This window comes from Protomyctophum parallelum (genome assembly GCF_964188405.1).
Source record: "Protomyctophum parallelum genome assembly, chromosome: 13".
NCBI lineage: Eukaryota > Metazoa > Chordata > Actinopteri > Myctophiformes > Myctophidae > Protomyctophum > Protomyctophum parallelum.
Window position 1 is genome coordinate 24401977 of NC_139708.1, and position 24973 is coordinate 24426949.

At 43.6% G+C, this 24973-nt stretch overlaps 1 protein-coding gene across 3 annotated transcripts in view; it reads left to right on the forward strand.

Moving 5' to 3' along the window:
* asic2 (acid-sensing (proton-gated) ion channel 2) overlaps positions 1-24973 on the forward strand; it is a gene marked incomplete at its 5' end in the record, with an annotated part of 441728 nt that overhangs the window by 298979 nt on the left and 117776 nt on the right. The gene's annotated exons all lie outside the window — the stretch shown is intronic.

The window sequence follows — 24973 nt, forward strand, 5'->3', positions numbered from 1 at the left end:
TAAATGTTCAACAGGTTCAAGTGGTTAATGTAAAAAAAGAATCCTATCTCACAAAGATTTGGTTGCCTCCCTGTAGTAACTCTGAGGACCTCCTAGGGGTCACAGACTGTCATTTGCATTTTGAAGCATTATGTACAAATAATAGATTAGATTGCACTCTCTCACCCGACAGTATGAGTATTAGACCACCATCATTATCATAGCATATTATGGAAGATTTTAGTCTGTTTTATGGAGCCTTACGTCATGACTAATTCTTTATCATAGAGCACCGTGTCTCTATGTGTCCGACAAGGACCTTTGAGGACCACATATATAAGGAAAGGATTTGTGTGTGTGTGTGTGTGAGTGTGTGTGTGTGTGTGTGTGTGTGTGTGTGTGTGTGTGTGTGTGTGTGTGTGTGTGTGTGTGTGTGTGTGTGTGTGTGTGTGTGTGTGTGTGTGTGTGTGTGTGTGTGTGTGTGTGTGTGTGTGTGTGTGCCTGTGTGCATGTGTGGCACGCTTGAACCCTGACAGTTGTTTTCTCAGAGGCAACATTTGAAAAGTATTCTGTTTTCATATTCTTTGTGGCCTCAGAACCTGACAGAACAAAATGAGAACGGTCATGGAAATAACATCGGGTTACAGTACAGTACCTGCCTGTAGGGGCATACCGGAGTGAGTTAGACATTAGGGGGAGTCTGGGGACACATTTGCCACCCAGTCTCTGCTTGTTTAATGTACAAACAAGTAACAACCAATGTGCACATGGACTCTACCACCTCTATTATGTGTTCAAATCACAATAGAAGACATCAAGACCTCACCTGAGAGCCTGTGTGTGAATGCGTCTTCATTCAGCTTCTGCCTTCCTCCTCCTAAATATAATACACTGTACATTTGATGCAAAAGACAGAAAGAAGGCAAAGCTCTCTGTCTACCGATCAATCTTCGTTCCTACTCTCACCTATGGTTATGAAGTGTAGGTCATGACCGAAAGAATAAGGTCGCGAATACCCGTGTCCGAAATGAGTTTTCTCAGACGGATGGCTGGCATCTCCTTTAGAGATAGAGGATGATAATAAGTTCAGTCACGTGAGAGACTCAGAGTAGAGACGCTGCTACTTGGAATTTTGTCAAATTAGGTGGTTTGGGCATCTGGTTAGGATGCCTCTCGTGCGTCCCACTAGGGAGGTCCTCTATGCACGCCCCACTGGAAGGGTAGACCAAGGATGAGATGGAGGAATTACATTTACAAAATCTGCCAGGAATGCCTCGGGATCCTCCAGAATTAAGTTACTTTGCTGTGGAGAGGGAAGTCTGGAGCTCTCTGGTGGAGGTCTTGCCCCCGCGACCCGAATACAGATTAGCGGTTGAAGCCAACAGTCCCGAACATCAATGTAGCCTATTCTAAAACTACAACATCAACTCATGAATCCATTTCAAGAGCTCACATCATCCTACAGCTGCCTCTCTTGTCTCTGTCCTGCTTGCCTTGCACCTCTCTTCTCCTCCGAATAGACTAGTGAGGCAATTGTTTGTTTTGTTGTTCTGTGAACTATGTGAAAAATTCTTAGTTATTTGTCAGAATTACATTCACACATTTTTATGTGTGAATGTGCACTTGACATGTTGTGTGTCGATATCCACACACAACCCATCACCAACTAATTTTCACAATTGTTCAAAGCGGACAACCAGGGCCCACAAATTAACTTTTTTTAACGACCGTCACAAAACAGCCCCTAAATCTATTTTCAAAGAAAGAAATGCTAATTTTTCTTTCTTTTCAATCAATAATTTAGCTTTCTTCCCTCTATGTTTCTTCCGGTTTCTTCCCAATGGCATCAAGTTAGTTTAAATGAAACTCGACTTCCAGGTGGACTGGAGTCAGCAATTAAAATAATCCGACGTCAGCTATCATGTGTAGTGGTCTTAATGGATGTATTGATTTAAATGTTCCAAAAACATGACTCTGTTGCACTGGACTATGTTAATGTGTTCTATATCAGTAAAGAAACGAAAGGTCTGCACTTTATACAGGACTAATCGGCACATTGAAGTGCCGATTCTGATTTGACCACTACAATTCGGAGTCATGAACATTTGCTATACATAACATCAAGTGTTTAATTTCTACACAATATGTGGACATTAGAGTATACCTTGCGCGCGTGCGTGCATGTGCGTGCTGTACTACTGACGTCCAGTCAGTGACTCACTATCTCTCCCTGTCAGGTTCAGTGACGGTCATTACTGGTTAATTATAGCCCTCACAATGCGGTAATCAAGAAATCTATTACAGAGAATAGCTTAAGTGCATTGGCTCTGATGGTCAGGAGGCTGTGTCTGACACGCCATCAAAATGGATGACTTTCATTTCTTTGAACGCGCCATATAATTAGGTGAGCCTGGCATTGAACTGGTTCCTCTATCAGCTCTGCTCTGTGTCATGGAGCCCTCTTATGCCCAGCAAAGGAACAAGGTGCACCAGCGCGGCAGCGCCTCATAATGCAAATGGAGTGCTTAATCAGAAACATGCCCTCAGGCCAGGATCCCAGTAGGGCAGTATATACACTTTTGCACGCATGTGCAGCTCTGTGTGGGAGACGTATACTGTATGTGACGACGTGTCAAGCAGCAGATTTTGGCGCTCACTTGATTCATTGTATACTTCCACCTGTTGTATTGTCAGTGTAGACAATACAGATGTGGCCACAGATGTTGTATTTGTTTGCTCCCACCCCAGCACCACCAGTAAGCTCTGCTTTCCCTAACGGTTCTGTTTTCCCCGGGGGGGGGGGGGGGGGCGGGGGGTTGTCAAATCACACTTTATCTGACTGAAATGGATACACGATCCATAGTGAGTGGCAGCATGTTGGTGTCGGCCCTTATACTGTATGGTAGATCGGAGAGCCATGGGGGCCTGCTTGCCTATTCATCTAGTGCCCCGTCTAGGGCCGCCCGATGCCTTCGAGTTAACCCTCGGTGGTTTTGTTAATCTCGTTAGCCCCGTTGCTACAAAGCAGCAAAAGACTCCCTGCGGCATCACTGCATGTAGCGGCTTGTTATTGAGAGAACAAAAAGGATGTATTGAGCCAGATGAAGAGAGGGGATAAGGTGGGAGGGACACAGTACAGGTGCTAATTCACTTGTCTGGCCACGTACGCGCATGAGCCTGTGTGAGTGTGTAGTCACTCACACTGGCGCACGCATACTCCCAGATAGGACTACATTATATTTGCATGAGTGAAATATGTTTCTTGTCTTGGAGAATCATACAAGTATTATGCAAATGTTGAATCCCGTTCTGACAGAAGCTGGATATGACAGGTGTAACATTACAGAGTCCTTTGAACTGCAGAGAGAGAGAGAGAGAGAGAGAGAGAGAGAGAGAGAGAGAGAGAGAGAGAGAGAGAGAGAGAGAGGGAGAGGGAGAGGGAGAGGGAGAGGGAGAGGGAGAGGGAGAGAGAGAGAGCTAGTATAGAGGGATGTTAGTATGGAGAGTGATGGGGAGAAAGAGAAGAGAGAGGGGCTGGTATAAAGAAAAAGCAATGGGCTGTTATGGTGGGGAATATAAATGAGGGCCATATTTCTGACCAGCCCCTTGCAGTAGCAGGATCCTCTGAATCTATCACAGTGAACAGGAACTAGTAGACCGCTCCCTAATCAATAAATCTATTATACGTGCTGTACTTTATGGCCGTTCATTTTATTCCCAGCCTAGCCCCCACAATGTAAATACTGACATAATTTCAGCTGTTCCTGTGTGCGTGCATGCGTGCATGTGCATGTGTGCGTGCGTGCGTGCGCATGCGTGCGCACAAGAAAAAAAACAATAACCTTGAGTGCATTGCCAAATGCCAATTAAGGCGCCACCCTCCAACCTTGCACTGGACAGTTTGTGCCGTACCTTATCAAACCAGAACCGACAGGCCAACTAAGCCTCTCACGGTATAACACAGATATACATCTTCCCATTCCTCTCCCCGGGGCCACGCACTGTGGGCTAGACATTGCACCTATGATGATGAATTAAACCACGGTCACAGATAGAGATTATCGCCACATTTTTGTGCGAGATGGAAAAGGGGCTATTCTTCCCTCCTAACGAACTTCTCTAATCGATCATATCTTATAATAATACCCTCAGCTGCACAACTTTGTGTGTGTGTGTGTGTGTGTGTGTGTGTGTGTGTGTGTGTGTGTGTGTGTGTGTGTGTGTGTGTGTGTGTGTGTGTGTGTGTGTGTGTGCGCGCGCTAGAGAGAGAGATTGTGCGTGTGTGCACCCATGTTTCTACGGTATGTGACACGATTTTGTGTAGTTGATAAACTACATGGCCTGCACATTCAAGGCCATGGCGGCCATGCAGGGCCTTCTAAAAGTCGACATTGAACATAAAAAAAGATCATAAATGCTGAATAACCTTGCTGGCTGCTCAAGTGTTAAATCCTGCTTTTTGTTGTGCTTTCCACTGTCAAAATCCCCTGTAATCTTTAAGTAAATCCTTTAAGGCAGCAATTCGTCCGTTTTACCTTCACCTTGACTTACTTAGTCTTTGCAGAGATCTTGTTTGGTATTTTCACACCGGAAGTTCCTATAAGGAGTAGGACATGTCTGAGAGTCTGGGGCTAATCTCACAAACTGCCTGTAGGCCAAGGAAGTAACTTTGAATTTTAACATTGAATTTTATTTCTCACATATTCTAAATATCTATTAAAATGGGCTTAAAGGTATATTCAGTGATTTCACTCAAAAAACCTTAGGTTTCGTTTTTGGCTGTGGGACCCAGCCTTTCGTCCAATCAGGATAGAGAGTCAAAAACGAAACCTAAGGTTTTTTGACCCCCAGGGGTTAACGACTCTATAGTAGGGAGGATTATCACAACAAAACAAAAAAATAAGTGATATTTGAATTAAGTGAAATCACTGAATATACCTTTAAGAAGGGAGGGCTTGCGGTCACGCTTGCCCTAGCTCTCAGTTTCCATGAGAGTCCAAAGAGAAGCACGCACATTTCAAAATAATTCTACAGGTGCTGAACAAAAGATACGTACTATGAAAACAATTTTTCATAGTACGTTGTCATGCTCATGTCGCCATGACTCAGCCATAAAAAATAAGGGGTTCCCAATGCAGCTATGCCCAAATGTGGAGTGAATAATTTGAAGCACCCGGAAGACTGCTGGAAGTACCATTTTAACTCTATGGTTGGCTCGAGTGGAAGGTGAGAGCGGCCTCAAGTTTGAGCCACTCTAGGAGCCTGCATGGGGCCACTAAGTGGCCCGAACTCTAGGGGCTCCATTTTCGTCACCGCTAAACCCCTTATCCCTAAACTTCCCTAACTTCCCTAAATACTATTTTGAATTTTTTTGAATAGTTCAACTAGCCAATCTACATTGACACGTTGTGAGCTTGTAGACTGGCCATTTGAACTATTCAAAAATGTTCTAAAGAAGTTTAGGGATAAGGGGTTTAGCGGTGACGAAAATGAAGCCCTAGATGTCAGATGTGATAGCTCTTTTCAACTATAATTTTAGACTGGAAGTGGAGGTCAGATTGGGCAGAAACGTTGCCCAAGCATGTAGATGACATAATCTGACACGCACAACCGCATGCCCGTCTGCACCCACGCGCGCGCGCACACACACACACACACACACACACACACACACACACACACACACACACACACACACACACACACACACACACACACACACACACACACACACACACACACACACACACACAACACACACACACACACACACACACACACACACACACACACACACACACACACACACACACACACACACACACACAGTTGTGTCATGGAGCCCTGTGATACATTTGTACAAGCGATGTTTAAGACACGAGAGATTCGGCCGATAACTACCCACGCAGTTTTCCCAGAGTCCCACATAGACACTAATGAAATAACCTGTTGGCACTGAGGCTCCTGTGAGCCTAAAGTGTGGCTCTGGATGTTGATTTCCTGTGTCTGTAATATTCCACTGAGAATCTCTTTTTTTCTGTGTATATTTTTGCTTAATTGCAGATAGGTCATTGTAGAGATTATAAAATCATGTTGAAAACATGATTTTATGAGATTAAAACAAATGCTGATGTGTATCAAACTTCTGAACCCAATTTACAATTTTACAATTTAGGCATTTAGCAGACACTCTTAATCCAGAGCGACTTACATTAAGCAAGAACAAAAAAGCATGGGAATACATCACATAAAAACATTTATCATGAAACATGCGTAAGCTAAGAAAGTAACAGTGGAATATCTATATAATGAAACTATACATATAAACTATACATATATACTACTATGCTATACATATGTACTATGACGTGCTATGACTACATACAATGCAATTATAGTGCTGTCTACATAACATGCTATAAGTCTGTATCAAATGCTTTCTAAGTCTACAGAAATGCTATCTAAGGGGGTGGGGTAAGTGGCAAGTGCTATGGGCCATGATGGAGTCTGAAAAGGTGGGTTTTCAGACTACGGCGGAAGATTGGGAGTGATGCTGCAGTTCTGACTGCAATGGGAAGTGCATTCCACAGTTTTGGAGCCAGAAGAGAGAAGAGTTTTGTAGGGTTCGATCATACTTGCAAGATATGGGGGAGCCATACCTTTGGTTGCTTTGAATGCCAGCATCAGAGTTTTGTATTCAATTGCACTGCGATAAACTTGAACATTTCTGCCCTCAAACTAGATTCATTATGCTAGTCTGGCATGTTTTTAAAGCTGTGAGAAGATGATGCACAAACAGGAAACATTGTGGCATTGATCTATTTTCAGCAGCACAGCTTGTTTTCTGTTGAGATTCACTAATTACCTTGTGCATTCTTTGTGAAGCTGAGATATCGGCACCACCTGTTGGAGTTTTATCTAGCTGTCTTCCTCTCAAACCTCTGCCCATAAAAGTGAATGCAGAGATTAACTGAAGGTTATTTGCAAATGTCCCCTTTGCGCAGTCCACAAAGCTGGATCAATTACCACTGAGGCTCTGAGGCCTTCCAATTGTATTTTAAGCACATCTAGGTAATAAAACAGGGCTCTTGTCGTCTCGTTTGTCATTGACCTTTCTATGGTGTTGTACAGCGGACCATAAACTATTGATCTGACCAGGAATAAACAACAGGCTGAGTCAGGGGGAAGCTGCAGCCCCGACCTCAACAATCTCATTAACGGAGGCAGCCCTCGGCTGTGTTGTGTCCCAATCCAATTTCTTCTTCCTGCAGAGGGGGAAGACACTCATAAGGCCCCGCTCCAGGCTTGTAGTAAACGCCATGATGCCAGTGCGACCCACTGCAAATGGTCATTCTGTTTGGCCATTTATATGCTAGAGTTGCAGGAGCAGTTCACTTCCTCTTAGCTGTTCGACAACAAGCGGTGGCTCTCTGATAACAATCACCTTTAATCTCCCCGTATGGAGACGGCCCTGAATGCAGATGGAAAGATTATACATTCTTGGTATTCATGAGGTCAAATCGATGCATAAACCACGGGACCTTCAAAAGGTTAGCATTTGAAATAGAAAGCTAATGGGTGACGTTTCCTTCCCATGAATAGCATTAGCTAGGGCGGCAAAAAGCCCACTTCACTGCAGCTGCATTACATACATGACATGCAGGTTGGATTACTCCAGGTTTGTACTTGCTGTATGTGTAGGAGTTGGAAAGGATAATAGTGCTCCTGTGGCAAACTACTACAGCACATGTGCTTTTTGAAGGTGAGCCTTCGTGACCTTAAAATAAAGCGAGAGAAGAAGACCAATATAGGCTGTTTTGAGAGTTTATGTTGTGTCAAGTATATACACGGTTTGATCCGGTTTGACCCGCTGGCTCTCCTAGCGTCTTCTTTGTATGGATGAAAGAGACACAAACGCATGCGGGTGTGCAGCCAGCAACACATGCAATGCGTGCATGCCATGAATCACGATGAATGCACGCCACGGCTAGCTGTCTGGAATGCACAATCAAAGCTTATATATCCTACCAAATATCCTTCTGTATCCGCCCACACACAACCACAGACTCTTACTGCTCAGAGGGAAGATCGGCATATAGACGCTTTAGCCCTGTCCAGGGATCTCTGTGGCCAAATCAATCAACACGGAGGGCATAGAGACGACACTAATGTGAGGTTCTTCAATACCTTATACCGGTTCTTTGTCGCTCATATCAACCAGATAGATGAACTTTAACTCTTGTGCCCGGCCAGTGTCCAGTGTCCAGCCTAGAGTCATAGAATACAACATACGGAACTAAGATGCAATTAGAGTTGGCTCTAGTTGTCTATTACTCTTCCGGCAGCACCGTTATCCCCTCATTCACTTTGTCCCCAGTGGCTTCACTTTCTCGTTTATTCCTTTTTTGAGGGCTTGCCGCTGAGAACAACAATATTATGTGAGAGTTTATGATTCACTCTAGTTAAGGCACACAAGGGCATGAAAGAGGCAGACATCCATTTGACTTGAACATGATTCATATTACATTTCCGTTGAATGAGAATGAACACTTTCCACACATCACAATTCACCTCATTACTCGTTCAGGTTGCCAGGAAATTAGATTTGCAACCATTTCCAGAGCAGTTGGCCCCCGATGGGTTGTGCATTATGTGATGCAGTGGTGCGTGGGTTGGAGTCAAGGCTCGTCCTCAAAGGTTACAACGGCTCTGAGCCTTTCTGAAGTTCACTTCAGATTGCCCTGCCATACTTGGCAGGAGTTAGTTCCACGGCCCTGGGCTGAAACAAAAACATTCTGTACAGTAGCTCTGTGTGATGGATATTATCTACATATATGAATCTTCACCTATAGTTCCTTCCTTCCTTTAGTACCCGGGCGCCATAATACGCTTCACTGCCATGCATTACGACGTGTCTGATTTGATCAAATACTACTAGATCAGAATGCAGCCTGCATCAGCTGCCTCAGCTATATGAAGTGGAATAATGCTGCCATTTATTTATTTCATATTACTGTATGTTTTTCAGATACCATATTCTTCCCAGGAAATATGCATACTGGCAGATTTTATTGTATGGCTGGCTGGCTATCAATCACCTGTGCATCCCTGGTGATCTTTTCCAATTCCAGCTCTGAAAGTAGGTGAGAGAAGTCAGCTTGTTACAAAAACCTTTAGATCCCCTGGAGTGGCGGGGGAAAATCTGATTGCACGCACATCGCACGCACCACACTGCAATTTCTGCTGTCATTCCAGCGCCGTCGCTACGCATACGCGCAAGGCGCACTGTGCGTACTAGGGCAACACGCCGAGGGGGGCAACACAATGTGCCAAAAAGTGCCACGCCGATCCTCATAGTAATAATCTTCTACCCTTGAGCCATGCACTTAACCTCCATGTCCCATTGTTGGACCTTATACAGTAACATGCAGATCCCAGCTGTGTGTTTACATCATTACGTTTGCCAGTTGAGATTCAATTTGAGTCTTTTGTCTTTAGCCATGTATGTATTTTGGGAATGTCATTACAAAATTAGCAAAAGTAATGGAAATATGTAACATGGCCTGCTGGTGGAGACAATTAGTGACTTCATCAAGATGATTGTAGTATAGTAGAGGCATTTTCATGAGGCAAAACTGCCTCCCCCTGACCAGCCAGGGTGCCTGATGGAGGGGAAAGGAACTGGTTGGAATAACGTGTTCGTTCCACACACTACGTCCAACCGGGAAAACTCCCCCCTGTCAGGTGAAAAGAAGCTGCTTGAACTCCTCATCCAGGAAGGAAGCATGAGGTCAGTTGGTTGCGCTCCCCAGGTTGGCAGAGGGGAGTGTAGAGCCCAGGATTACATTAGATAATTGACAGTGACACTGGGTGAAGAATTGGGTTCCAAAATCGTAGGATGAAAAGGAAAGAAAAAATATATTCTTATTTTAAAATTGTAAAAAGGATTGGCTTGTTCCGGTCCATAGTCTTGTGGGCTGTGGACACACACACACACACACACACACACACACACACACGCGCACACACGCACACACAATTGAATGCGTAACAAACAATCTCCTGTGTGTACTGTATTTTCAAACAATCCAGAATCTCTGCCTTTTGAAAACATATTTAGAAACACCCACATTACTTTTACAAAGTGCCCTTGCAGGTACCCTACTACCCACTAGAATGGATGTTACATGATTGATCCCACACCTAACTAATATTTCATTTATATGTATCTGAAGGTCAACAGTTCAGGGTTGGTGAGTTTATCAGCTCCAGCGTGTCATTTTACTCAAATCTATGCAATCTATTTGGGCTTGGAAAATGTCTTACCACGTATTTTGGGTGCTTGCCAGTTTCATTAGGGATGAATATTGAACTTTTCTGAGCAAGTGGAGTGCAGTGAACAGGAGGATGAGAAGATTAGACAAACTTGCTCTATGCTATATTGCAGCATGCACACAAGCAAAGACATTCTATGATGTAACCATTTTGGCTACATGTCATCTAGCCTGACCTAAGCAGAGACATTTCTGGTCTAGAGGGGCGGGTCGCGCCTCAGAAATGCGCGCACCCTGATTGGATCCCATCGATCTGTCCGTCACCCCCGGCCCCTCCTCTCCCCCCTAGTGCAGCGCTACGTCACATCATTTAGAGCGACGCCCACCCGGAAGGGTTGACTCCCACTTTTAGACTGGTTCAGCCCACAGCTTTTTCCAGGCTTTCATCTTTCGCGCAGACGAAATGAAAGCCTGGGTATCGAGGCTACATGTCATCCAATCAAGACCCCTTAATTGTCTCCACCAGGCCGAAGGCATGGGGAGAGAGTATGTTTTGCACTCAGTCCGTGTGTGTGTGACTGTGTGAACACACGCACGCACACACACGCACACACCACCTCACCAGGCTGACACCCACCACCACAAGAACTTTCTCAACCTGCGGGAAACCCTGCTTAGTCTAAGTCTTTAGATAATAAGCCTTATAAGCCTTTCCCTCCTAATGTTGAGTCATAGATTAGATCCCCGGTAATGATGCTCACATAATGTCATTCACTCTTCACTTTATCACCTTTAGGATTATAATAGAAAGAAATTGAGCACTGTTCCCTTGTCTCACGTTAAATCTCCAGAGATTTAACGTGAACTATATCCAAAAGACAGAGAAACAGAGGGACCGCTCTGTCATGTTGAGATTATGTCAATGATTAACCATGCTGAATATCTGTCTGCTGTGTGTGTGCCCCCCTTAGACGTGAATACTGAATATCTCTGTGAATAATGTAGATGCAAGGAGCTTCTTACACAGCAATTCGTTGCATCTCTAATTCTGTGTCTATCTGTATGCCAGATTTACCTCAACACCGTATTCTTCTTCTTGTAACAAAACTACCTGCACATATACTGTAATTAAGGAGCCAGGCAAGCAGTTTGAGTGCAGATGCAATAGCTTCACCCGGGTGCTGCAACTGCTTATGTAGACAACTTGACATTGTGGTTTGTGAACACTTGTTAGGTTGTGTGGTAGATCTGTCAGCAATTAGTTTCACCTCAACCCCCCCTGCCCCCCCCCCCCCCCCCCCACACACACACCACACACACCTCACCCCACTCCATCCCTATACACACACTTTACTGCATATTCTGCATTCATATTACCTTTAATTAGTATTACTGTAGTGTACATCTTGCTGGATTTAGCTGCGCTAGATTTTCTAGATTGGCAGGTGCCAATCAGCATTCATTGTCTTGTGGACATTCAGGTAAAAGAAAATAAACATGACAATGCAAGAGCAGTAGTTGTAGTAGTTGATATGCTGCGGTTGGAACCTCACCTGACTGACCCAGGAAGAGAGCATATACAGAAACAGAAGAGCATTCTCTGCAGTCGGCCGCAGACATAAATAAAATTTGGCAACAGATGTGGCTAATCGGGGATCTTTCTGCAGAGTGTGAAACAGAACGTTTCATCACCTTGAGCGTTGCATATATTCATGCGGCTGTCGTGCAAGTTTATTTTGGCTGTTACCATCAGCCACCGAGCCTTTGTTGTTTTCAATGCCCAAATTGGTAGTTTGAAAATTTGAAAAAAGTCCATCAATGCCTCCTCAGCACAGCAATCAGAATGCTGTGTGAAGTGTTTGGCTTATATCTTGCCCGCTACCACAAACTGAAAGACATCATTTTACAAAGCACACACATTAACATTCCAGCTAAACGCCCTCATACGTCGTGGACCTCGACATTCGTTTACGACACCCCAGACTCCCTTTGAGAAAGGCGTTCCTTTTCCCCCCACACTGTCTAGACCTTGTTTTCATCTTCAAACGAGTGAACTGGGAGAGAGAACTGCTCATTGAATTTCACATTAAAGACAAAAGACCTTAGACAGAGGGGGGAACAGAGCGCACGAGAGAGAGAGAGAGAGAGCGAGAGAGAGAGAGAGAGAGAGAGAGAGAGAGAGAGAGAGAGAGAGAGAGAGAGAGAGAGAGAGAGACGGTTAGTTAAGACAGACAGACCGCTACAGAAACTCAGAACAGACAAACGCTTGGCCTTCAGATGCTCATCAGCCTTATGATCTATCTCCCATGGCGTGACAGGCGCAGGTGGTGTCGGACCATTACTCCAACCCCTATGGCCAATTGTTCATAGAATGTGAACTGCTATTAGCTCAGCCCCTGCTGTGCTCTGCCGTAATATGCTGTGCGTGTGTGGGTGAGAAACGGAAGCAACCGCAAGCAAAAAATATGATAAAATATGAACTAGTTAAAGTTCAGACCCTACAGTATAGTTTTCTATGATAAATGTCAAAATAGTGAAACTGCTTTCGGCGGTATTTTGTTTAGTTTTTTTCACCCCAGAACAAGCTTGCTAAATGTGCTGTTGCCTGATGCTTAGAAACAGAGGGGGTAACATAAACAGTACATCATATTTGCAAAGGATATACAGTTAGGCGTTCTAGACAGGCTGATATTGGTGTCAGACTTAGAAAGGAATATATAAGTGTTCTCTCTCTCTCTGTCTGTATGTCTCTCTCTCTCACTCACTCACTCACTCACTCACTCTCACACACACGCACACACACACACACACACACACACACACACACACACACACACACACACACACACACACACACACACACACACACACACACACATTGTATAGTACAAACATGTTTACACAGCAAAACAAAATATAGTTATTCACTGTAGTGGCCAACATTATATAAATATGTGCACACTCGGAAAACACCCACTGATTATGCCCCCAGCATATAAAATATTCAGGCAGGGCCAGTGGCAGATTCTCATTGACATTCATGTCAACATGCCTCCCAAGTTGCCCGGTGATCACTCTCCCCACCTCCGATATGCTGGCACCATATTGTATGTTATAGTGCTATCATGGCTAAAAGCCTCTTCTATGCAGTGCTAGGACAGAGGAGGATGGTCCATTCCTCATTAAATCATATGCAGTTGTCAGCGAACGCTTGTCGGCAGGTTCATCTTGCATGCAATTATAACCGGTAGCACTTGCACGGTAAAGAGAGTATTCTCAGGGTTTTAAGTGTGGCAGGCTACTGACGGGCACCTTGCACTTTGCACTGCTATATTCCTTGATCTCTTCCACAACAGTGACCATTAACTTTCTCTCCACCAGCACAGACCCCCTACTGTTTTACAGTTATGCACTATATTCACTTCAAAAAATATATAATTAATATATTAAAACAAACAATATGAATGAGAGTAATGAGACTATTATAGTGTTCCCTCCTTTGACACATGCATCCCATTCCCTTTTCTTCTTTGTCCTTTGCCTCCCTGAATGCCTCGTTATTTACTGCCGGGACTCACTGACAGGAATAGTATGCCCAGGCATAGATGTCCTTCTGTAGGGCAGGTGGGCCAGCCTCCCCTTGTGTGTGTTTTGTGGGTTGAGTGCATTCAGAGGACATGCTGGTGTCCATTTTGCTGTGGCGATGTCCGCTGTTCAGCTGCTTTTTAGCTGAACGCACAAAAGACTGTCACATCGATCTGTTTATTACTTTTTCAATAAATTGAAAGGGCATATCCAAATATCCTTAATAGAGACGGTACTGCATTCCAAGCCTCGCCAGTGGTATTAAATGGAATACACTTCCAGTTTTCGAAGTGGGCGCAGTCACCCCACATGAACGTCAAATCTTATGGATGTCCTTTAATTGGTCAGTGTTGCAACGAGTGAGTTGCTGACAGACAGGTCATGAGCAAAGTTTATTTTCTCCTGATTTGTCTGTCTGAAAAATAAAAATGTAATGTTAGAATGTTCTGAATATGTTCTGAAATAATGTTTTTTTAATATTACTTGGGCAAAACTAAAAAGTAATTTCTCCATTGGAATTTAGAGACACGTGCTTCTTGTCTCCTAAACTCATGGTGACACGGTGACACAGTGACACTGTCCTACCGTCTTTGATGTAATGCATCGTCTTTGATGTAATGCGAGAAACATGCTATCCCTCCCAGTTCAGCTCCATGTTGAAAAGGTGCCCCAACCAACCCAACCTGCAGGAGTGGGTAGTGCATCGACAGATTACGGCTCACCTGCTGGCAAACACGGACAGTTGGAGTTGGAGTAAGTTGGAGCGCCCATGGCGGTGGGCAGATACTTTACCCCTGTGCCACCAGGATACCCGGTGTATCAACTTCTTTTGTAAATGCCACCAGACAGCTCAGCATTTTCAGGACCAGCTAACTGGGGGACCTCCATCACAGCATGATACGAGATCGATATCTGAGCTCAAATATGTAACAAGGCGCAATATATTAGGTCTATTTGTGCGGTGCCACATTTGCCTCCCCCCCAACACTTATAATTTGTTGCCTCCCATTCACATTCCCCTGCCCTTTCTTTTGCCCTTACTCCCTCTTGATTATGAAAGTGACCTGTGTACATTTCTAAACCTGTTGGCAATAAAACACACAGACAGATAGCAGAGAGGCAAGCTTTCACAGCTGCTGTGGCAGAGGACACATTAAACAACGTTGACAGCCCATCACTGGCCTTGATCAACATTGGCAACATTTTACTATGACTGCACCTCTCCTGAAAGACCTGATAATGTCTGACTCTGTAATAATTTCACAGAAGAATACTAGAATACTCACATATGCCTTTTTTTGAGTGGTGCAACCACTCCAAGGAACAGCAATGTCCGTGTTCATGTGTCCGTGTGTTCACCTATGTGTCTGTGTCCGTGTGTGACGTTAATGAGCATGAGTATGACTATTAGTACCAGTAGGGGCGCTGTTGTGCGCTGTTGTGCCAGAAACAGAAAGAGAGAGAGTGCTGCACTGTTGCCTGCTAATGAGAGAGAGAGAGAGAGAGAGAGAGGAGGGGAGTAGCCTCTCTCTACTCTAATGCAGAGTAGAGAGAGGCTTATGTGATTCATAATCCAATTCTTCACCTCCAAAATGTTGAACTTAAATTTAATTTGGCGTGTGTGTGTTTGTGTGTGTGTGTTTGTGTCTCTTGGGTTGTACCCATCTTAGATTGATATCTCATCAATTGATATCTCAACACACACAACCCTGAACCACATGCCGCCTTCACCCCCCCCCCCCCACCCAACCTGCCGCTCCGGCTGGACTAACTCTATTTGTCCTACCCCCACGCAGCCCCTCCAACCTGAAGGAATGCGTGGGAGGCAGTGCTTTTTTAACTTCGCCCAGACCTACAACCCACCCTGCCCCCCCCCCCCCCCCCCAACCCAAGAATAACTTGAACCTTGAATTATTGAGTTTTCATGAGGCAGATGACATAGCTGTTGATGAGTTGGTGGTAAAAGCCTTTATTCATTAGCGCAAAAGAAAGAATAACATTTGATAATAAGGTCAGCTCAAACTGTATAATAAAAACTAATCTCCATAATTAGCATTATTGACATTTTGTCTTGCGTTCAGATGATGAGCCGCAATAATAATGAAATAATGGACAATTTCTGTCTAAACTTATTTTGCTTCATTTCACTCATTTATTTGTTCATTTCAAATTATATAAAATAATGATTGCATTGTTCTTTTACTGCCAAATATTGTATTAACCCATTCTGGGCGGGAACCCCTTTTGGTGTTAGCATTATGTTATGCTTTAGCTATTGAAAAATAGCAGATCTACAAGCTTGTAGGTCTGCTATTTTTGAAAAATCGAAAGAACGACTGACATAACATAGCTTTTTCAAAAAACTGTCAGGATGTAGAAGACATTTTTAGAATCTGATCTCAGGTCAGAATGGGTTAAAAGCCCATTTTCAAACCGATAATTTGTCAAAAATAGATGGCTCTTAACTTGCAGGTGGTGATAAAGCTGATGAAACATGCCTTGGGATGATCCAACCATTTGCCAGGAGGCCAGAGAGCGCTGCGATCCATTAGCAGCCTCCCCACTCCCAGTCTTATAACGACACAGTCAAAGTAAAGCTATCTAATTGAAGGTGTCATCTATCTGCTGTCAAATTAGAAATTTCTCCTCAAAGTTGCTGCGTTCAGGGATAATAGATCTTGTTACGGCTTCTGGCACCAGTAAAGTGTGCCCTGTATAGCTTGGGAGACTTTCTGTTGTTCACTGCACTGTTAAAGTGAATACAATCAAAGTTTGCCACAGCAGCGGCCTTGGACGGTACTTCCTTTGTGCTTTCAGTCAGTTTTCAACCCAGTTTTCAACCCAGTTTTCAACCCAGTTTTCAACCCATGTCCCTGAATCTCTGTCATCTGTCGCAACAGCATAAGAAACCGAAATCAACACTACAACTCAGTAGTGCCCAGATCGCTGGCCTAGCGGTCCAATGTAGCCTGACAGCGCATAGTGGGTTCTGGATCCCTACGACCTTTGCTGCGTCTCTCTCACTCTTTCCTGTCCATCTTCACTGAAAAACTCAGTATAACACGGGTCACACCTCGGGAGAACATTGTAAAGTGATGCCGTGTTGTCGTTGAATCAGAATGAAAACTTCAGAGGGGAGGTTTTTGTTCTCCCTCGGGCACCACTTTCCCTCAGGCTGGTACAAATCCCAACTCCTTCGGTAGGATTACAAAATTTGAGAATAACGTGTGTGTGCACCCAACCGAACCCTTCCCCGAAGTTATGGTTAGGGCCATGGTTGGGCGCATAGGCAATTTATTATAGAAGCTCAAGAACGGAATTAATTAATACAACATTTCATTAGCAGAGGTGCCAAATGCTATGTCTGTCGTTTCTGTCTGTCGTTTGGTTGGTTTGGCAAAATAAGTTTTCATATCACAATGCATAGATCAACGTGCTAATTAAAGTTTGCCATATATCAAACTTATATGTTTGAACAAATTTCAGATATACATTCACTGGATTCAATCTAATAGGCGTGTGTGTGTGTGTGTGTGTGTGTGTGTGTGTGTGTGTGTGTGTGTGTGTGTGTGTGTGTGTGTGTGTGTGTGTGTGTGTGTGTGTGTGTGTGTGTGTGTGTGTGCGTGTGCGTGTGTGTGTGTGCATGCGTGCAAACATTGAAGTGTTGGATATAGTGGTTTTCTTTTCAACTCTGTTGCCGGAGTTAGGCCTAATTTATACTCTGTTGTAAGATGGTGCCCTGCGCTGAAAATAAATACAAGCTAGGCATCCATCTAATTAACTTAATTACCTCCACCTCCTTAATTACCTCCACCAAGGCGCTTCTCTTTGTTTATTTTTTTACCTCTTCTGCCCCTCTGTCTTTTAGCAGCAGGATATCTTGAGCAGTTCTGAAGGGATTTTCAGAAAACTTTATGCATAGTTTGGACGTGTCCTAGACCAAGGATTAAGAGCTAATTCACTTTTCTATATATAGCTTTTGTCCCCCCACGTCTCAATGGAGAAATTAGGTCAAATGTCCGCTAAATCTTGTCCCCACACGTCTCATATTTGCCATTGACAATGAAAGGAGAAATTAGGTAATGCAGGCCTCCCCAGATTTCTCTCTCTCTCTCTCTCTCTCTCTCTCTCTCTCGCCCTCTCTGATGCTAATGCATCATGAATATAAATCAGAATAAATTATATTTGATACAGGTGTAAAGCAGTGAGTGACTAAACCGGTGCACACAAAACAGGCCAAAGGAGGACATGGTGCCAGAAGCACCACAAAAAACATATAGAAAAACACCTTGTTGGAGGTCTGTGCAGTATACTGACATCAATTTATCGTCTTAGCTTTTAACAAATAGTTGAATGTATGTACCCAATGTACTATAATGTACATAATTAATTGTACTGGATAAAAGCATCTCCACCGAGCGACACTAACCGTGGAGAATGCATTTGCCAATTGCTGGTACTTAACTCTGCTCAACGCGGTTACAAATAGTATAGCTGTGAATAAATGCCCCCAGGATCCAGCACATTTATTAGGTATGCTTTGTGATGTAGCGGATAGACTGTAAATAATTCACCTTCGGTTGCAACAGAACTTATATGATGATGATTTATGGATCTTGTGCATTTGGATCGCTTATGCTTAACTGTGTATGTCTTCCCTGTGAATGTGTGCATGAATGTTAATTTCCCCACATGTGCCTATATGTCTCCGTAGCCATCAGAGTGAAAGAAGCAGTGATTTGCATGTGCATACCATATATTTAGTCACTTAAGACAATTCAATTAAACTTTAGTTTAATAGCTTTGCCTCACTCTAGTAAAAAGTATATTGTACTGCGTGCAACTGTGCATGGCAGTGTATTCAACTGCTGGTGCGTAGCTTAGCATGCTAGACTTTGCTTGAGATGATCGTTTATGTTCATACATTGAGTGACACAGATTAAAGGTTTCACTGGAGCGATGTGTGCATGATCGGACATGTTTAAGCAATGATGATGGGAAATAGCCTTTGGAAGCTCTTTCTTTCTGTTTCTCGTTTATTTGTATTCATTCATCCTAATAAATGGTAAATGGTAAATGGTGCATTTATATAGCGCCTTTATCCAAGGCGCTTTACATAGATTGTGCATTACATTCACCCATTCACACACACACATTCATACACCGATTGTGGCGGAAGCCATGCAAGGTACCAACCAGCACATCGGGAGCAATTTGGGGTTCAGTGTCTTGCCCAAGGACACTTCGACATGTAGACAGGAGGAGCCGGGATTCGAACCGCCGACCCATGGATCATTGGATGACCTGCTCTACCTCCTGAGCCACAGTCGCCACATTAGCCACATGGATGTTGATTATGTGTTCATTCATGTGGGTATTCATGTGGGCATTTTTTAAATGCATTCAGCTCTTCTTCCATGTCTTCATTATCATGATTCATGGCTCCATGGCATTCCATCAAAACAAGTAATCTCGCACATGTTGATTAGTGGTGCAATGGATAGCCTCTAGTCTACGTCATGTACACCATCAATCTTAAACACCATCACTCCCTTTTTTACTATGCTTCTCCTGCAGAGAATAATTTGTACCTCGAAGGACCCAGACAGTCAGTGTACGGTACTGTATTTCTCGGGCGCCCTGGAGGTTCAGTTGATTAAGCCTGTCCAATACACCAATCACTAATCTCGGTCTCGCACTCCGGACTGGGGAATCTCTCTTGAAACAGTCGAGTGTAGCCAAACTGTGACAGAGTGGTGATATGACCACGTCTCGCGTCTGCCTGTGTTCAGACCAGGTGTGAACGAAAATTAGATAACAATTTATATGCATGAGCAAAATTGGAAGAGAAATGTATTAAACTTGCATTGCCTGAGGTATGTGCACTGCATCACATAGATATACAGTATGTGGACTGGACACTATTGACTATTAATTGAGCCCCTCCCTATGCCATCTATCCACGTTTTACTGAAATGTTCTTTCTTTTTGAGAAAGCAAAGCCTGGGATCCAAGCTTAACCGATCACCTACGAGCTCCACAGCCCAGTTTGTGCATGAAGCCAAATATTAGTTCTCTGTGTGCCTGGTTGACATTCACACTTATCAAAAGTCTGCCATCTGGGGTGGTACTCAATTTTGAAATATCCAGCTGGAAAAGACTACAGTAAATAAATAACACATCATTCACGTCTCTTTGTCAGCCAATCATTAATAAGCATGCAGCTGCTGAGTTCTGACTTACAGTAATGGTACAATTGTTGTACGTTTGTTTGGGTCGGCATTAATAACGGGGGAAGCTAGAGCTGTTTAAAGATGAATACATTGAAAGAAAATCCAGCCTTAATGAGACTTCTAGAGTAGTATAAAAGGTAGGTGGCTAGCGCACATTAGAGTTCTCATCGGGCCCGAAAATTAAGGCCCGGTCCTAACTGGGCCCTAACTGATCAGGCCCTAGGCCCGGCCCGGCCCGGCCCGACTGATAAGCATAGATTTTAGGCCCGACCCGGCCCTAAAATGTCGGGTCGGGTCGGGCCTGGTCGGGTTTGTGCAGAATTTGAGAACTCTACACAGAGTAAAAGTGAAACGCCAGTCAGCACCATCTTCATAATAGATAAATACACAAACAGACAGAACAGAACTATTATTTTTATTATTCTAAACAAATTCAATATATATATTTTTTTTTTCATGGAGCCCGAGGCCCAGCCCGGCCCTACTGATTAGCATACATTTTAGGCCCGGCCCGGCCCTAAAATGTCGGGTCGGGTCGGGCCTGGTCGGGTTCGGGCAGAGTTTGAGAACTCTAGCGCACATCCAGTTCTTGTCTGGTGCTGGACTAAGGTAAGTACAGTGAAGAGAGGAGAGTCCGCACACAGGTTTGCTCCAAGGTGTTTGCTTTTTATTCAAAACACCATAAGTAATACACAACGTTTCGGCCGTGAACGGCCTTCATCAGGTGATAATCGGCAGTATATGTGACAACTCCCTTTTAAACCCAGTCGTCACATCACGTGACTGATGACGACTGCATGGGCAGGTGATTCACTAACACCAATAAGTGACATGACATTGACATTGACATGACATGACATTGTTATATTTATTGTCATGTCACTTATTGGTGTTAGTGAATCACCTGCCCATGCAGTCGTCATCAGTCACGTGATGTGACGACTGGGTTTAAAAGGGAGTTGTCACATATACTGCCGATTATCACCTGATGAAGGCTGTTCACGGCCGAAACGTTGTGTATTACTTATGGTGTTTTGAATAAAAAGCAAACACCTTGGAGCAAACCTGTGTGCGGACTCTCCTCTCTTCACTTCTAGAGTAGTAGCCATACTTCTAGGCTTTTATATCTCCCCTCCATTTTCAGGACCGTAATGCCCTTGCTGTTCTTCATGAAAAGCTTGTCTGGTGGTCACTGGGGAGCACTAAGAAGCTGTTAAAGTCCTGATACTCCCTTTATGAATTATGCAGCCTGAATTTTGTTTTGGCTATTCGGCTCGTTATGCTTATAATTTGATAGGCGTATTGTATGCTTATGGCACGGTGGTACTAGGCGCAGTTAAGCCACAGCATGATTGAATCATTAAGCCACATTAAACAGTGAGACTCATTGATATTCACACAGTGGTCCATCCTTTCTGTAGGGTTTATCGCAGGTCCTTTGCTAATGTAAAATTTGCAGCACATCTTATGACTAATAGATGCTTAACGTGTCCATATTTTGAAACAAACTAATAAACTTCCTGGAAAACATAAACATTTCTAAACAGCACAGGAACGGAAATGTTGACAGCTGTGATACAGGAGGTGTTTTCATCATGACTTGAAAAAGCACCAGCCAACTGTTGCTTAGAAACAATATACGGTAGATCCTCGGCCTCGGCAACTGTTTTCCAGTGCATAACTTGCACTCGTTTCAAGATAAATGTGTGTACAGCAGCTGTATGCAAATTTCAGAAAAATACGATAATGAAGTGTTAAGTCTTTGGAGTGTTCCTGAGAGAAGCAGAGGGAGGTTTTCTGTCTTTAATGTACAATATCTTCATGCCTACCAGCACCGCACCCGGATGTGCATGAGAGCTCCCTGATATATACAGTATCTACTATCTGCTCAAACCAAACCTGGTGTACTTCTCCCTTTGCTGCATGGCTCAGAGCCTTGGCTGACACTGGGAAAGGATTGTGCTATAGGGCAGAATTGATTGCCTGCATGAGGGTTAAAAAAAAGTTTATATTTTTCTATCCAGTTGAAATTTGTTCTTTTTGGGAGTAGTGTGGAACATATGTATTATGTACATGTCATTGTCCATTTTAGAGTTGCTCAGCATGCCGTAGTAGAGTGGCCATTTTGCTGTTAACCCATTTTGGGGCGGGAACCCTTTTTGGTGTTAGCATTACATTGTGCTTTATCTATTGAAAAATAGCAGATCTACAAGCTCATAGCGCGCCACCGAGTGGCGCGCTACGAGCTTGTAGATCTGCTATTTTTGAAAAATCGAAGAACCACATTTTTAGAATCTGATCTCAGGTCAGAATGGGTTAATGTACTGGTGTACTTGAAGCAAGAGCAAAATGGCCACAATTTTTAATGTGGTCAGTTGACCACCGCTGTTCTCAATATCTCTCTCGCACTCTTTCGCTCTCACTATATTGATTGGATGCAACAGAGCATCCAATAGCATCTCTTGAAGTCTTGAGTAATGATGTCAGTGATAATACTACTGTATAAGCATGCTCACACCTTCAAGCAAAGCTCAATGTCATGTGTTCTCATTCATAATGGATTAATAATTGATAGATCATCCCCACACCATGTTCACCTGAAGAACACAATTGCAGCAAGGGTGGTCAGGATGCAGTCGAAAGAGTGCACTGATAGAACCGCCAGACAAATAACTTGTTAGTGTGTGAGTGATCCCATGTTGAGTATGTGTTATATTGGCACACAGTGATAGGTACGTGCCCCAAGTTGTGGTGTTGTCAGTGAGGTTTTATAAAAAAAACTTTGACTTCCCAGCTCTCACTGCAGTCCATTCTTCTCCTTTACTCAGCAACGTGACTCAGTGGGAGAGTTTGCACTTTCAGTTCATTCTTCATTTTTCCATTTTCCTTGTCACAATACTCCTGCTCTCTGCTACACTGAAGCCGTGTAACTACACCAATTACATTCAACCACTTACAGTATGTTATGGCATATCATCGCATTATGGTTGCTCCTTGCTCATTTATCTCCATATATTTTCGTATTGCAGAATTTGTCTGGGGGGGGGGGGGGGGGGGGGGGGGTTCAGCAACTTAGTTAGTTTTGGGCCATCTTGCCAGCAAGGTGCTAATAACTACTGTAGGTGCAACTTCACATTGACAGCCCATTCATCCAAACAGGAAAGTCCTATCTAATTATATTAAACAACGTCAAACTCACCAACATTGCAGCTGTAAGGGAAGCTTGAATTATTTTCAGTAAGCAACCTCCTGATGCCTCCTGCATTATGTGCAAATTCAAAACAGGTGGTACGCAGGGCTGTTGAGTGATATCAACAAGCACTCCCAAACTCTGACACTTAAGAAAAAAGTATCTGCACAGAATGACAGTAGTAGCTCATAACATGTCAAGGTGGATTTTTATGAAACAAAAACTTTACAGATTTAAAGAGGATAATTCAAGCTTTCCGTGCAGGCAATGTTGGTGAGTTTGACGTCGTTTAATACAATTAGATAGGACTTTTATGTTTGGATGAATGGGCTGTCAATGGGAAGTTGCACCCATAGACATATATAAAGGCTAGATGGCTCAAGGAGGAGTCTCTGACGTAGTTCACCCGGCGGCCATCTTGCTTCGGGGCTATAGTACAGTATGTTATATGGCAGCTCAAATAAAAACAGTCATAACTCGCTCAAATTTGACGGATTTACAAACGGGTTGGTTTATTACAAACGTTGTCAACGTGGCTCAGGATGCTTATCTGCTTAATTTACGTTTTTATATGAACGTCGTATAAAAGCATATAAGTATGCGGACGTCTCTGATGTCTATAACAAACCAAACCGTTTGAAAATCGGTTGAAAACTGAGTTATTTAAAAGTACATGCCCCATAGACACAATGTTATGCTGCACCGAGGTAAGATGGCCGCCACTTAGCAACGTCGCTCTCCATTGGCCAGAGCATGGGTGAGCCATCTAGCTTTCTTATATATATCTATGGTTGCACCCACCCTGGGCAAGACCTAAGCTGAAAAGACTATCAGCGGAAGTTACGGGGTTTTAGCGGAAGTGAAATCGTTGATGCTTTACAAATCAGTTTACATTCTCCGCGAATGAAACAAGTGTTGTGATTGGTCGGGAAAATATCGTATCCGGGGGAAATACATTCGACGGCTGTTCCGGAGGATACAACCGCTGATAGCTTCTCTGCCTTAGGTTGTGACCAGGCTTTTCTTTTCGCAGATAAGTAAGCCTGGGACCGAGGCTAGGTTGCACCTAGTTAGCACCTTGCTGGCAAGATGGCTGTGGTCTGAATATCGTCAATAGGGGGAGCTGTAGGGAAAAAGCAGGTTAGCTATCCACCTGTTTCCAGCGTCCCATGAGCATAACTAACTCTTTCTCTTGCTGTTGCTGCTGTGACCCCTACTGGTACTAATAGTCATATACTCGTGAGTCGTGCTCATGGCCACATAGGTAGCCACATAGGTACGCACAGACATTGCTGGTTGTAGGAGTGGTTGCACCACTCAAAAATGCGGAAGTAGACCATTTTTCTGGGCACTTTAAAACGCCACTGAGCAACTTCCATCGAAATGAATAGCGGGGGGGGCTATCGCTCCGGTTCAGTCTCTATCCTTTTGATACTCTATGCTGTGAGTGACCATGGTGTGTGTTGCCAGATTTTGCAAGATAAACAAGCAGCCAGGTCTATGAAAACAAGCACAAATGTTTTACCAGTTTACATTGGCTATTTGAAAATAGCAAATCTACAAGCTCACAGTGACACATTGTGAGGTTGTACATCTGTTATTTTCTAGAATATTGAGAATACATTTAAATATTTTGATTATTTTTTTAACATTTTCTTGAATGGGGTTCCATGGCACAAAATCATTTCATATTGTCCATGGACAATTACATA